General features: G+C 35.8%; 1 pseudogene; it reads right to left on the reverse strand.

Annotated features, from left to right (window-relative positions):
- Positions 1-11,457: 11,457 nt before the first annotated feature.
- LOC146917043 (NEDD8-activating enzyme E1 regulatory subunit AXR1-like) lies at positions 11,458-14,595 on the reverse strand (annotated as a pseudogene).
- Between the last annotated feature and the right edge of the window lie 302 nt (positions 14,596-14,897).

Consider the following 14,897-nt stretch of genomic DNA (forward strand, 5'->3'; position numbering starts at 1 on the left):
TTGAATCACTCTTGCCATTCATGTTTAGATTGCCATGATTTTCATTTCTAGAATCGTTTGATGTTATGTGCATTGCCTAGATGTTGTTTTGGAGTTATAAAGTTATAAAACGTTGAAAGAAAAGATTCGGAATGCACCACGGTCCCTGAACTGGGCCAACAGGCCAAAGCAAGTTGGCCAAGTCCAGAGAGCTGCGCTAATAGCTCAGCTGGGGCGTGGCTCATCCTGTCAATTTCGCTATTAGCGTAGATTTCGCTAATAGCGTGGTTCATCCTGAAGATTTTTGCTATTAGCGTAGATTTCGCTAATAGCGTAGTTCTTCGGGTCTGAGGTACAAAATTTCCAGTTTTTGACCCAAAACTCATCCTAATGTTTCCTGCAATGCACCAAAACATCCAGCAACATATATATACATTTCTAAACATCTTTCATGGCAAACTAACAAGTAATCAACAAGAATTTATCAAAAGTACATTAAGGTTCTAAACCTCTCATAAACATAAATCACTACTTTCTAGCATGAATTTACACAACCAAGGGAAGGTAAACTATCTATGGAACTCACCTAACATGATCCTTGCAACTTCTCAAGCATCTAGCATCAAACCCTAGCTTCCTCTTCATGCTTGATCTATAGCCCTTTCCTCCAAACCATACTTTAATCTCTTCCTCCACTTGTTTCTTGGTTGCTAAGCTATCCAAACCATACTTGATCATGTATTGAAGGAAGATTGGATGTCTTGGAGAGGAGGGGGAGGCGCTATTCTTAGAGAGAAGGGGGAGAGAAAGATTTTCCAAAACCTAGAGAGAGAAGTGAAATGGGAAAATGAATATTTTGGCCCCAAAAACACTTATATACTCCCTTGTGCGAGTTTACTTAAATGCCCTTCGTCTTGGTCGCGCTTAACCTGACACTGATACATAAACCCCTGCTTGACTGATATTTCATAAAAACATTCTTCCGTCGTACTTGACGTTCTGTAACACTTAATCTCTGATATCTAGTTCATACATGACTTATGCCATTAATAGACATTTCCATGAATATTTGTCCTCTGACGCGTCTGATGGGTAATATTCCATTACTGATAAGCGGGATATTACACTCTACCCCCCTTAAAGAAATTTCGTCCTCGAAATTTAGAAATCATCTATCAATCACAGTAACTAAAATCTATTTCCTTTGGTTTCTGCTAAATGATATCTGATCAAAACCACTCTAGGGAGTTGAGGAATACTTTTCTCAACAAAGCATGTAATCCTTCCTCTTCTTAATCCGCATGACGAATACGATCTCTTCTATCTTAATATCTACCTCAAATCACAGAACTATCTGAGAACATAGTGATTAAAACTAACTGTTGTTATGCGAATTGCTTGTCTCGGATCTATTCCTTCTCTGCGTAGCATGAACTCTGCATCTACGTAACTTTTCTCTATATCTGAATCACTCAGGATTTGCCTTTAAACTGGAGTTCTACTGATATCCAGGTTTGCCCTGCAGTGCTTACGTGTATCTAACACATCTTCCATGTATACATCTTATCATGCATACATAATCTTTCTTGCCGCACTTTGCGATTTATGATTCTTACTGATGCTACTTATCTTGATAATCCTACTCATCTCTAATCAGAATCTTATGAAACCTTTCTATCTCTTCATAATCTCCATGTACTACGAGTCATGGGTAACTTGTCTAGCTTGGCATGAAGAAGTGAAATCAACTACACTGATTCATCTGACAATCTATTAACCTGTCTGTCGGTTCACATGCTCTTGAAACTTTCTACTAAGTCCTTTTTGCACTTGCATTGAACACTCTAAGCACAAATCTGTGCATCCCATACGACATTAGTATCACATGGGCATTATCTTCATAAAACTTTACCTTCTATAGTTTCTGCATACTCTCTAGCGCCACTGCTTGTTAGTTAATAACGATACTCATTCTAGCTTTTGTTTCTAAGAGTTTCTAAACTTTGGTACATAGGTTCTTGGAATGAATAAATACACGACTAGAAAAATATCATTTTAAAATTGAGTCTATACTAGTACTGCAGAACCACAGGACGAGTCTCTATATCTGAAAAAGGTTTTATGACTCTCCTTCACACTTGTCTCTAACAAGCTGGTCCTGAAGTCTGTACGTCTTAAGTGAGCTTACTCTCTTACAACGTATCTCATCAGTTTTAACAATGTGAAATTTCATGTTTTTAAAATAAACATCGTTCCCAAGTTCCTCAGTACCAATCTTAACTTTAAAAGTTATAAAATCATGGCTTGACACCATTCTAGAAAGTATCGTTATCATTTAACAAGTATGGTATAAGAGGGTATGTACTTCGTCAGGCATAACTCGTAAATAGTACTCCATTAACATAGCACATACTCTTTCTGGCTAACCAACAACTCTTCTGCGCATTCGGCATCACCAAATTGGCAAACCGATTAATTCGTCTGTGTAATTCTAGTCTTTCTCATCTTACCTGAGTGAAGATGCTTTCTTTAAATTTCACTTTAATCAATACTGGCTGCGTAAGCATCTATACTTACTTACATAACGAGAACTCCTCGCTTTCCACATAATACTTCTCACTAAAGCTGCATTGCTATCCTGAACTTCTTCACGAAGTTTCATACTACCAATTTTCCATGTTCCATAGCTACTGTTCGCAACTTAAGTAATTAACTTCCGTTGCGCTACTCTGATTTCCACCGGTTGGCCTCAACCAACACTCTGATCCGTTGAGACGAGGGAAATTTTATTCTTTTTCTATTATCACCTCAATATCTGCTTGAACTCTGCTCGATACTTCTATGTTGCATGCTACTCTGCAACCTCGTTCTACTCTTTGCTGGTAAGATTGAATCTCAAGGAAACTTACCTCTGGACATATCAATGTCATACTTATTCTTATTCCTGAGCAACTTAACTCAAGGAGCACATCTTTGCAATTACATAACTACTATTCCATGAAACGCTCTTACAACATCCCATGGTAGACTCATCTTGCACTCGGACATACTTCCTTATGCATCTAACACTGTATCTTCGTATCTCGCATACTATGTTTTGCTTAATCCTTCCTGTGCTTGCTCGTTAATTTTTCTTTCTAAGAAAATTTCGTAAATTAGCACACGGGTCATTGACGTTGATGATTTTCAACTATATAAAACATATACTGAATCTAGGTCCCAGTCGTTACTCTAAAATCTCAGGACGAGTTGATAACACGTATGTGTCATCAAATCTTAGTCCTAGTGGGTGTAGCCCATACTACACGAGTCGTAACAAACCGGTACCTACAAAAATTCATTTGTATTTCAAAAATGTCAACTTCAATCACCCTTATGTGTATATCTTTCTAAAATCATGTAACTTTACGATTTAGCATCCTAACGAGCCTTCACAAGTTCATCAAGCAAAACATAGATTTGAGGGATACTCATAACTCCGCAAAATTCAAGAACCTTGCGATTTCATAAAACTCTTCACCACTTTAACTCTTTCTTCATGCCTTCACATCTGTGATTCCATTCTAGATACTGGTGCCTCTAAACTCTTGGTCTAAACTCATTCTTATCTCTTGTCACATTAACTTCCAAAGTCACGTCAAACCGAATCGATTTTCGTTGATGGTTGCCCATGCCTTTTTCCCTTTTGAAAACTTTAGGGGGTGATATGCATTCGTCACTCGATATAAAAAAACAATTTCTCATTGCATAAAGATGGTGAAGACAACTCTCCAATAGTCACTGCATTTCCTAGAGACGAACTGAAAAATTTCGCTCCGGGTTCGCTATTGATGAGTTTCTTCAGCTCAATTTTTCAAAACATACTTTGCATAAATATTTTTTTTTCAAGTAAATCAATGCACATCAGTCATTCCCAAAATCTAAAATATTTTCTACTACATATGCATGGCAATCATCAACCTAATTCGATACAATTCTCGGCACTTTAGAAACTGATGCTTCATTCCTGATAACATAAAACTTTCACTGAATCCTTTTCTACTACGAGTAGCTTACTCTCTGCGTTACCGCTTAACGTAGCTTCCCGAACACTAGAACCTTGTTCACTTGAACATTCAAGTCCATAATCTCAATAACATAACGTTAATCCTGAGAGTCTACTAATCCCGTCAACCTACGTCGACTGCTCTCTATCTTGTAGCCTTGCGCTTACTTTCTGGAATACAATTCCATTCTAACTATGACCCTTACTGAAGCTTCAGGTCCTGCTAAGATATTTCCATATCCTTCTATTACGAGTATACGAAGCATCACTAACAACTTACCCAACACTTATCGGAATGACCCTTCTCAACATTGTCTTACATTCCCGGAGGATTCATACTTCTACTTGCTTAGTTCACCGTCCACCTACTGGCACGATCAACTTCTTACTAATACTCATTCTGAGTTCTTACTTCTGAGTTCACACTTCCGGTGAATCTTCATCACATACTTCGTTCCTCCAGGGTCCTATTCAGCTCTCAGGCATCCATTCTAATCGTCGAATGCTAAATTGAGTTGATCAGGCTCAACTAACAACAACAACTAGAACATCTACCCGGAACCCAATGGTCCCACTACCTTTGTTGTAACTTAATGACCCAAGGCACGGTCTGAATCGACCTGCTCTGATACCAAATGTAACACCCATACTAGACGTATCTAGAAAGTCTAGCATGTGCATTAGATTAGTACTGGATACATTAAAATTTACAACAAAACAACTACGATTGAATAAATACATATACAACCAAATGCGTTCGTACATAATAATACAACTCAACTTTTCTAAAGTATGATAAATGCATCCTTGCATGTCCATATCATCCTGCAGCGGGTACGAACGAACACTTGCTGATATATCCATTCGACTACTAGCTTGCCATCCAACCTGTTTATCTGAAACAAATAAGGATTGGGATGAGACATAATGTCTCAGCGAGTTCCCCTAAATCCTAGGCTATAGGCAACCTCGGGGAAAACCTACGGTCACCACGTGTCTAAAATACAACCTGCCGGTTGATTATACGTGTGTGGGGACTTGCATACTTAGACGGTCGTGCATACTAGGGTCGTCATAGTCTTATCTCACTGTTATAGGCTTCACTTCCTATACGTGTCATGGCGGTCGAGGGGAAACTAGAACCGCAATGCCAAGAATACGCTCTACGTATCAAGGCCTAAACATACTATAATCATGACACAATTCTAAACCGGACGGTTAGGGGAAATCTAAGACCGTCATCGGCATATCTTTCTCTATTTGCTCTAATGCATAATACGATGTTTCTAACAACGTATCTTATCTTGCTATCATACTAGTTTTGACGATCTACGTCTATGTTCTACTATTCTTGACGATCTACGTCAAGGCTCTACCAATTCTTGACGACCTACGTCAAGGCTCTATGACATAACATAATATATCTGATAATATGCACAGTCAGATTCATTCAAGAAGTTAGCGTTTAACAATCAACATTATCTGAGTTCATTTTATGGAAAGCCCCGAGTGGAGTAACCCCGAGCGCAATCCCTATCTATCCGATGGAAGCCTATCTAAGGTATAACCAACGGCACTCCTGCAGTGACGTGCGGGATCCTTACGGCTAACCCCATTTCACCTAATGGAAACCTCTTGAACCAACCTAGTGTGGACACAAGAGACACGACCACTACATCTTACTTACTAAGTGACATGCGGGTTCCTTACGGCTAACCCCGTTTCACCTAATGGAAACCCCTTGAGCCAACCTAGTGTGGACACAAGAGACATGGCACCTTAACTTTAAAGTCTAGGTCTATAAATGCATGAGTAATAAATCTATGCTAGCTATCTCTTTTACCTCGGATGCCTATACGATCCATCTAGGGGTAAACTATATGCTTGCTTAACTTTCTATGTGAAGAGATATCTAATCAATTCACGTCTTGCCACACTCGTATGGCTCTCTAGTTTCTATACGAAGAGAATACTCTATATTACTTCGCATCTAATCAAGCATACTACTCATGCCTAGCATTCTATTCTTTACTATCTATTCTAGTTCTTGACAAGCTATGTCAAGGCTCTACTTTCATCCCATGCCTAGCTCTTTGCTACCCGAGTAACTCGGCTAAACTCTCTTGAATCACTCTTGCCATTCATGTTTAGATTGCCATGATTTTCATTTCTAGAATCGTTTGATGTTATGTGCATTGCCTAGATGTTGTTTTGGAGTTATAAAGTTATAAAACGTTGAAAGAAAAGATTCGGAATGCACCACGGTCCCTGAACTGGGCCAACAGGCCAAAGCAAGTTGGCCAAGTCCAGAGAGCTGCGCTAATAGCTCAGCTGGGGCGTGGCTCATCCTGTCAATTTCGCTATTAGCGTAGATTTCGCTAATAGCGTGGTTCATCCTGAAGATTTTCGCTATTAGCGTAGATTTCGCTAATAGCGTAGTTCTTCGGGTCTGAGGTACAAAATTTCCAGTTTTTGACCCAAAACTCATCCTAATGTTTCCTGCAATGCACCAAAACATCCAGCAACATATATATACATTTCTAAACATCTTTCATGGCAAACTAACAAGTAATCAACAAGAATTTATCAAAAGTACATTAAGGTTCTAAACCTCTCATAAACATAAATCACTACTTTCTAGCATGAATTTACACAACCAAGGGAAGGTAAACTATCTATGGAACTCACCTAACATGATCCTTGCAACTTCTCAAGCATCTAGCATCAAACCCTAGCTTCCTCTTCATGCTTGATCTATAGCCCTTTCCTCCAAACCATACTTTAATCTCTTCCTCCACTTGTTTCTTGGTTGCTAAGCTATCCAAACCATACTTGATCATGTATTGAAGGAAGATTGGATGTCTTGGAGAGGAGGGGGAGGCGCAATTCTTAGAGAGAAGGGGGAGAGAAAGGTTTTCCAAAACCTAGAGAGAGAAGTGAAATGGGAAAATGAATATTTTGGCCCCAAAAACACTTATATACTCCCTTGTGCGAGTTTACTTAAATGCCCTTCGTCTTGGTCGCGCTTAACCTGACACTGATACATAAGCCCCTGCTTGACTGATATTTCATAAAAACATTCTTCTGTCGTACTTGACGTTCTGTAACACTTAATCTCTGATATCTAGTTCATACATGACTTATGCCATTAATAGACATTTCCATGAATATTTGTCCTCTGACGCGTCTGATGGGTAATATTCCGTTACTGATAAGCGGGATATTACAACAACAACAAGAAAAATAGACAAATGGAAATAAAACAAGAAAAAGATGAACCACTATTTTCCTCCTTTGCATGTCATATGGGATTAATAAGGCTCAAAATGCTTAGAAACATAATTATCATAATAGGATAAGTCAACTTGGCTCAACGTGTGACATAAAAAATTGCCCCAATAAAAATATGTTGATAATATTTTTAAGCTTAATTACAATTTTCATCCTCCCATGTTTACTCACTCACAAAAATGGTCCTACCAATTAAAAATCATTTAGTTTTGGTCCTTTTCTCATTCTTTTGACTGAAAAACGGTGATATAATATAATTTAAACGACTTCTCATTCGTTCAATGTTGTAGAATGATCGATACCCATGGTATTACCCGAAAACTGCATAAGAACTTCAATTTAAATTTGATACATCACCATTTTTAAGTTCGAAATTCTGAAAGAGGAACCAAAACTGAGTGATTTTAAAACAGGGTGACCAATTCGCGAGTGAGTAAAATAAGGAGACTAAAATTGTAATTAAACCTTTTTCATTAAATCACAATAAAATAATATAACAATGTTTCTTATATATAAATTAAATAATTAAATAAATCACTTCAAATATATATATTCTTTCTTTTTGGGTTAAATATTGTAACATGTTCTTGACCAAAAAAAATAAATTATTGTAACATGTTTTAAAAGACAATACATGTCTTGAATTGTACAAAATATGACCTTTTTTTTTTTGAAATAAAAATATGACATATAATATCCAACATAACACATTTCCAAATAAAAGATAAACTAAGTTTAAATTGTCTAAAACAATGCACAAATTATCCAGCATAATGCAAAAGTTCCAATCGTCCAAACCAAGTAACAAATTATCAATTAAAACACAAGCTAAGTTTAAATTGTATGTGGGGGATAATCTACGAAAATTGATCACTTGGCAACCATATTGTTGGAGGTACTTAGAAACAGGCTAGGGTCTTAGGCAAATAAGTATAATAGTCTCCAGTGACGATTCTGTTGATTAATGTGGTTCTCAGTGTGATTCTTTCTTTCTTTCACGAAGATCCCTACAAAGGGGTGAAAGGAAGTGGTTATAATTTAGAGAGTTTCATTGCGGTGGGTGAAGAAAAAATACCTACTGTTGTATTTGGATTTCCAAATTCTATTTTGAAAGAGAATATCTATTAAAGTTGTTACTAAGTTGAGTCACGATCAGGTCGTTCTCCTTAAGACGTTTTGTGGCACTATCTAAAATTGTGAAGGCAGACTATCACCACGCCGCCTTCAGAATAAAACAAACATAATTACAACTGTGTGGTTAACTACTGCACTGTAGATAGGGATGTCAATGGATATCCATGGGTATGAGTAGTATGATATCCATCCCTGCTCCGTTGGATAAATATGCTACCTGTGCACGTCTCCATACTCGTGCGGGTATCTCTATACGGGTAATCCATGGGTATTTAGATACCCACAGATATTCGCGGGTTACCCATGGATTTTTGAATTTTTTTTTTTACAAAGAAAATACTTTTTTAATTTTCTACAAACTTCGACTTTTAAACATCCATACATAACATATTCCATTTAAATTTCATACTCCATACCATAATCCAAAAATCAACGGTTGAAATAAAATCCAAATATCCAAAATCCAAATAAATATCCAAAAAGTATAAAAACTTCCAAATAAAAGCTAGAAAAGACTAAAGAGAAATGTTAGCAACATACATTTTAACACACTATTTTTGATTGGTTAAAATTCACATGGGACCCACCAAATTTACATGGGACCCACATGATTTAGTGGGACCATGTGAATTTTAACCAATCAAAGAGAGTGTGTTAGAATGTGTGTTGCTAGCATTCCTCAAGACTAAAATCCAAATAAACATTCAAATTTTCATATACATTCCAAGCTTCAATAACTTCACTTTGACTTCCCACTTCATGAAATAAAAGCAAAGAAACCGCCAAATTAAAATCCAAATAAATCGACATAACAATGATATTTTAAATAAAATCTCATAACATTCACTAACAATGTCATTTACCGCTTATGTCAATGTTACCATTCATATCTTCCAAGATTGAGTTAAATTCAATGGTCTCAAACACACACACACACACACACACACACACACACACACACACACACATGGATATTTTACTAATTTACTTAATTTATTAACGGGTACAGATACCCGCAGGCACGGGTATCATCATATCCATGTCCATGTATGTCCATAAAGTAACGGGTAGTTAAATACCCGTTTATTATACTCGTGGGTACCTGTTTAGCTACCCGCCCCGTGTCCATAATGGATTTTATCAGCGGATATCCGCTGGCATAAATTTTTTTGCCACCCCTAACTGTAGAAATCCATTCAAGATTTACACCTCCAATATAGTATTATGACCACTCTTTAATACTGAAACCACTCTAATATGGTATTGTGGTCACTCTATTATGGTGTTAAGACCACTTAAATATGATGTTATCACCATTTTAACATTTAAGTTCTCCAAAATATCAATATGGTCCTACAACCAGTCAAATATGGTGATACCATCATTCTGACATTTTAACTTCTCCAAATTAAAAGTAGAAAAATATCGGAGAATATTTATATATTGTTAAGATCATTCTTAATTCCGACGGGACATTGTTATTCCAAAAGGGACTATGATCTTAAAAGTACTCTTTATTTTGAAGGGACATATATATTATCAAAGGACTATGTTCCTAAGACCATTCTTAATTCTGAATGGACATTATATCTAATAGGGACTAAGGTCTTAAAACACTCTTAATTCCAAAGGGACAGAAAAAGGAGATGAGGAGAAGAATAGCTCGTCAACACAAGTTGGAGGGAGAAGAGAGAAAGAATTTTCGACAACTCAATAGAACTTTTTGGTGTAATTTTTGAACTGAGTGGAGTCATCTATTTATATAGAGGTGTTGTTGCTGGTTTAGCTAAAATTGCAGCAGTAGTTACACTAGTGGATAAGATCAAAAGGAAACTTAACCACTAATCAGTTCAACAAATCTTGTGGATAAGATCAATAAGAAACAAATCCACAAAATTGGAGCAAACAAACTCATTGAATATGAATAGACATGGCAACACAAGTTAAAATAGGAAAAGATAGGAAACTACTAATAGGAAAGTGATATTCAGTTGAATAAAAGATAGGAAACTCAGTTGAATGAACAAAAGATGGGAAACTCAGTTGAATTCTTATTCTTATCACAACCAACATAAGTTAAATTTATGGTAAGTGATATTCATGAGTAAAACTAATAATAATTATTTTTATCATTATCAAGTATTTAACATTAAATATCGTAATTTAAACACTACTAATATGTGTGTTCTATTTTATATGGGACATCCACTCTCTATTTTTTTTTAATTCGCATCACCGTAACTCAAAGTCTTAATACTTGATGTTTAATCTTTCAATATCCTTCCAACTTTGCACCAATGTTCCAATAACTAGTTACCACGTGTTTCCTCCTATCTCATGCTACTAAATATTCTACTACTAGTTTCTCACAATACATTTTATAACAATGGTATAAGAGTTGTGTTGGGTCATTGACTGGGCATAGCAAAACATCTCATCGGTCACCAACTATATTTTAAACCATTTGTTTTACAATATGACGTCTAAAAATTACTCCCTCCGTTTCAAAATGAGTGTCGTTTTAGGCTTTGACACACAAATTAAGAAATACTAGAATGAAATAATAATTGGATATAACACTTTTACTAAATTGCCCTTACTTTATAAGAAAAAGACAAAATCACTACTACAAAATACCCCCTTTAATAGCACTTATTTTGGCTCTTAATAGCGCTTCTCAAGCGCTAAGAAAGCCCCCGCTATAAAAGGTCAGGAGCCTATAATAGCGCTTTTCAAACGCTATTAAATAGCAACACGTCAATAGCGCTTTCAGAAAAGCGCTAATATAGCCTTATTTTAGTGCTCTTAAAGTAGCTTTTCTAACAGTTGTTTCTTAGCACTTTCTGAGAAGCGCTATCGTAGCCTTTCTACTCAAATAGGGGTTTCTTAGCGTTTTACTAAAAGCGCTAATAAAAGTTGCGTATTTTTTTTTTTAAATTTGTAACCAAAAATGCTATAATTAAGACTATTAATGCTATAACCAAACGCTATTAATGCATCTAATCTGATCATAGGCAGAAATAGAAGCAAATAAAAGACCATGAGCCGAAATAACCATAACCAAATGCAGAAGCAAGCGAAACACAACAACCTGCAAACGCGCAAAGAAACCAAGATCACAGGTCAGAGGAAAACTCCTAAACAAAATCGACTAATCACCCAGGCTTAGTCAAAGTCAATTATTTCACAAACTTCCCAAATCAAAAAAGTCATAGATAGGTTTTGCATGTAAAAGTCATAGAAATTTGGAAGTAAACGTACAAAAAAATTCCAAGTGAAATTTGGATGTAAACATATAAAAAAATTCCTCATGTTTACATCCTTCACCGGCCTACCGATCCTACTTAGAATCTCGATTCTGATTACAATGACTATAACAAAATGAACCAAAGCCTAAAGTTTAGTTATGCTTAAGCAATATAATATTCAAATATAGTGAAGAACTCTCCACATGTCACAAAGTGAAAGGTTATCAAAAAAACAAATCCATGGGTACTTCATGAAGGAGACTAACATATGAAACTAAGCATGTTCAGAAGCTAAAAAGCATGTATATTTCTATTCCTTGCTTTTCAATTCATTTTGTCTAATTGGTTCATAATTTACAATATTTCAATAAATTTCTAACGAGGTCCTTAAATAATAAATTGATACTTTTACAAATAGAGAACATATGTATGTGACAGAGAACAATACCAATGTTGAGGCATATATAATTTTAGTACTCAAAATTTCTATAAAAGAAATAAAGATATAGACTTACTTCCTTGTTGAGGCATAAATAATTTTCATTTGGTGATGTTGTGGATGCTTTGTCTTCACGGGTCCTCCAAATTTTTATTGGTTAAGCATTAAAAACATAGAACATCATGAGCTTATATGAAAAACCATGTAAAAGGAAAACAACAAAAGAAAGAATATGATATGCTGATTATTCTAAAGAAAAAGTGTAACTTAACAATGTTAAATATGTCATTCTAAGATAAAGTGCAACTAACAATGTTAATACATAAAGTGTTGATATTGATTACTTGCAAGACTAAGTATACTCCCTACGATGACTCTCCCACTCTTAATGTAATGGATGAATTGTCCATAGTCTTTGATACCTAAAAGACTAACTTTTGTGGTCCAAAGAATTACATATCAGAGACTCGCCAAATAAAGTGAATGTGGTCATACACAATTGTTGTTACATAATAATGTGGTCTAACTTGAGTTAAGCTTCTTAAGTATAACCAATGAAGCATGGACTCCGATACGGACACTTGACACGACACTGACACGTCGACACCGTTAGTGTAAAAGATATAGGACACCGACACCGCTATATATATGTTAAATTATTTATAGACAGTCTAAAATGAAAATCAAAATACATACATAGGCACCTAACTTGAGTATTTTTTTTCGTTATAAAAAGTTCTAAATCAAAATACATACATAGGCACCTAACTTGAGTAATTTTTATTGTCTCCTACCAACCATCTCCAAAGGTCCAATAAAATCTAAAACTACAAGTTCAGAAAAGTGGAATTCATTCTTATGCTCCTTATTATTTAATAAAGCAAAAGGATAAATGACTTCTAAAATGAAAATTGGCAGATGCATTTGTTACAATTACACACTTACTAATTCCTCGGGGGGCAAATACTTTGAATGAGGATTCCATAGCTTCTTTAAAATTATCTTCATCTGGTGCAACCATTCCAGCCTTAAGAAGCTCCTACATTGTTCACATCCAAAGCTAATTACATAACTAGAATAGAACAGAAGCAGATGAAAAAGCTTATAACAACAAACCTTGAACTCCTTTTTTTCTTCTCTAGTCAATGGAAGCCTACCACCATGGCTTTTGGCCCACTCATCAGCCATCTTGACAAGAATGACAACATAGGGTATATGCTTATGAGCAACAGGGTCTTGCACATGCAATGAGAACATAAAGTGGAAGGACCATGTGTGTGGTCTTTTCTTTTAAACAATATTGGTTGACAAGTGAAATCAATGAAGCAGAACAGGATCATATAAAATTCAAAACTAGTCTAATACCTCTTGAGTTCAGGCCAAGGATTGTTTAACCAAAGATCATCTAGAAAATGCTCAGGCTTTGACTCAATCACAGTATGTTCCTATCAGACCCAAAAAAAAAGGACTAATCACCCAAAGCACATGGTCCAATATTTAATCACATTCATTTATTTTATTTTCTCTCTTTTACGGGTCAAATATCATATCAAAGTAACGTCAGTAATATACCAAAGTACCTTCAAACTGATTCGAACAAACCCGGCAAGGCCATAGGAGCGGGCAAAGATCAATATAACATTTGCCTCCCTGCAGATTTTGTCAAGCTTTACCATTGAACTTTCCACCAGCTGAAAGTTTATCAAAGAGTAAGTTAAATGAGATATCAATTCAAAAGAACACATAAAGCAATGTGCTCTTTATAAGGTTTAACACTTTAACTTAAAAAATTTAGATCCATCAACAATAGTGATGCTTCCAATCCCACCAAGATCAATATTCATAAATGTCTCGGAACCAGTAGGACCACAGTTGAGTAAGCAAATATTTGATTTTTCAAGGGCTGCCTGTCCTTAGTCACCCCATATTCTGCATTTTCAAGAGTAAATAGTTTACCATACAAATCAGATCAGAGACGTCATAAATATTACCCAAATAAAACAGTAAGAAACTGATAAACAGATGACAATTTAGTCTTACATATCAGAATAAATGTGATTCAACACGCACACACGCACACACTCAGTCTCAAAGCAATCGAAGCAGATCATGACCAATAGCTATCTCAACTGTGGTCAAATGCAACCAATTCAGCCACAACAGTGGTCATGTTGCACTTTCAGGAATAAAGCAGATCATGACCAATAGTTATCTCAACTGTGGTCAAATACTACTCTTTCATAATTTATGTTACATGATAATTTATGGCCCTTAGTCTCATGTACTTAATTATAACATTAACACTACTACTCTTTCACAATAAAACTCAAAATCGATAATCACTAACGCCTACAACTTCTTTCAACTATTAAAAGGAAGAAATAGAAATAAGCAACTTACCTACCTATGTAAATTAGACCAAGAGCTATTTTTAACTGATAAGTAACCCTCATTGACATAGATCATTTTGTCAATTAGTTATTTGACATGCCTTTGAGACTTTTGATCATATACATGGGGCTGCGTGCTCGTCTTTCACACCCCACCAGCATGACAATTAGTGTTGAAGAGATCTTAGAAATTGAGTCTTTAGAATTCACTATCGCACCAGTACGAAGAGGTTAGGTGAGTACAAGAAGAAATACTTTAGATATCTCTCCATTTTCTTCATCTTCCTAATTAAGTTTCAGATTTAGACTTGTCTAATTCCTCCTCTTCATAATCTGCTGAACATGCCTAGTAACATCATACACTACAATCT

This window comes from Medicago sativa, chromosome 6 (genome assembly GCF_051527215.1).
Source record: "Medicago sativa cultivar Bolivia chromosome 6, Bolivia_mono, whole genome shotgun sequence".
NCBI classification, from domain to species: domain Eukaryota; kingdom Viridiplantae; phylum Streptophyta; class Magnoliopsida; order Fabales; family Fabaceae; genus Medicago; species Medicago sativa.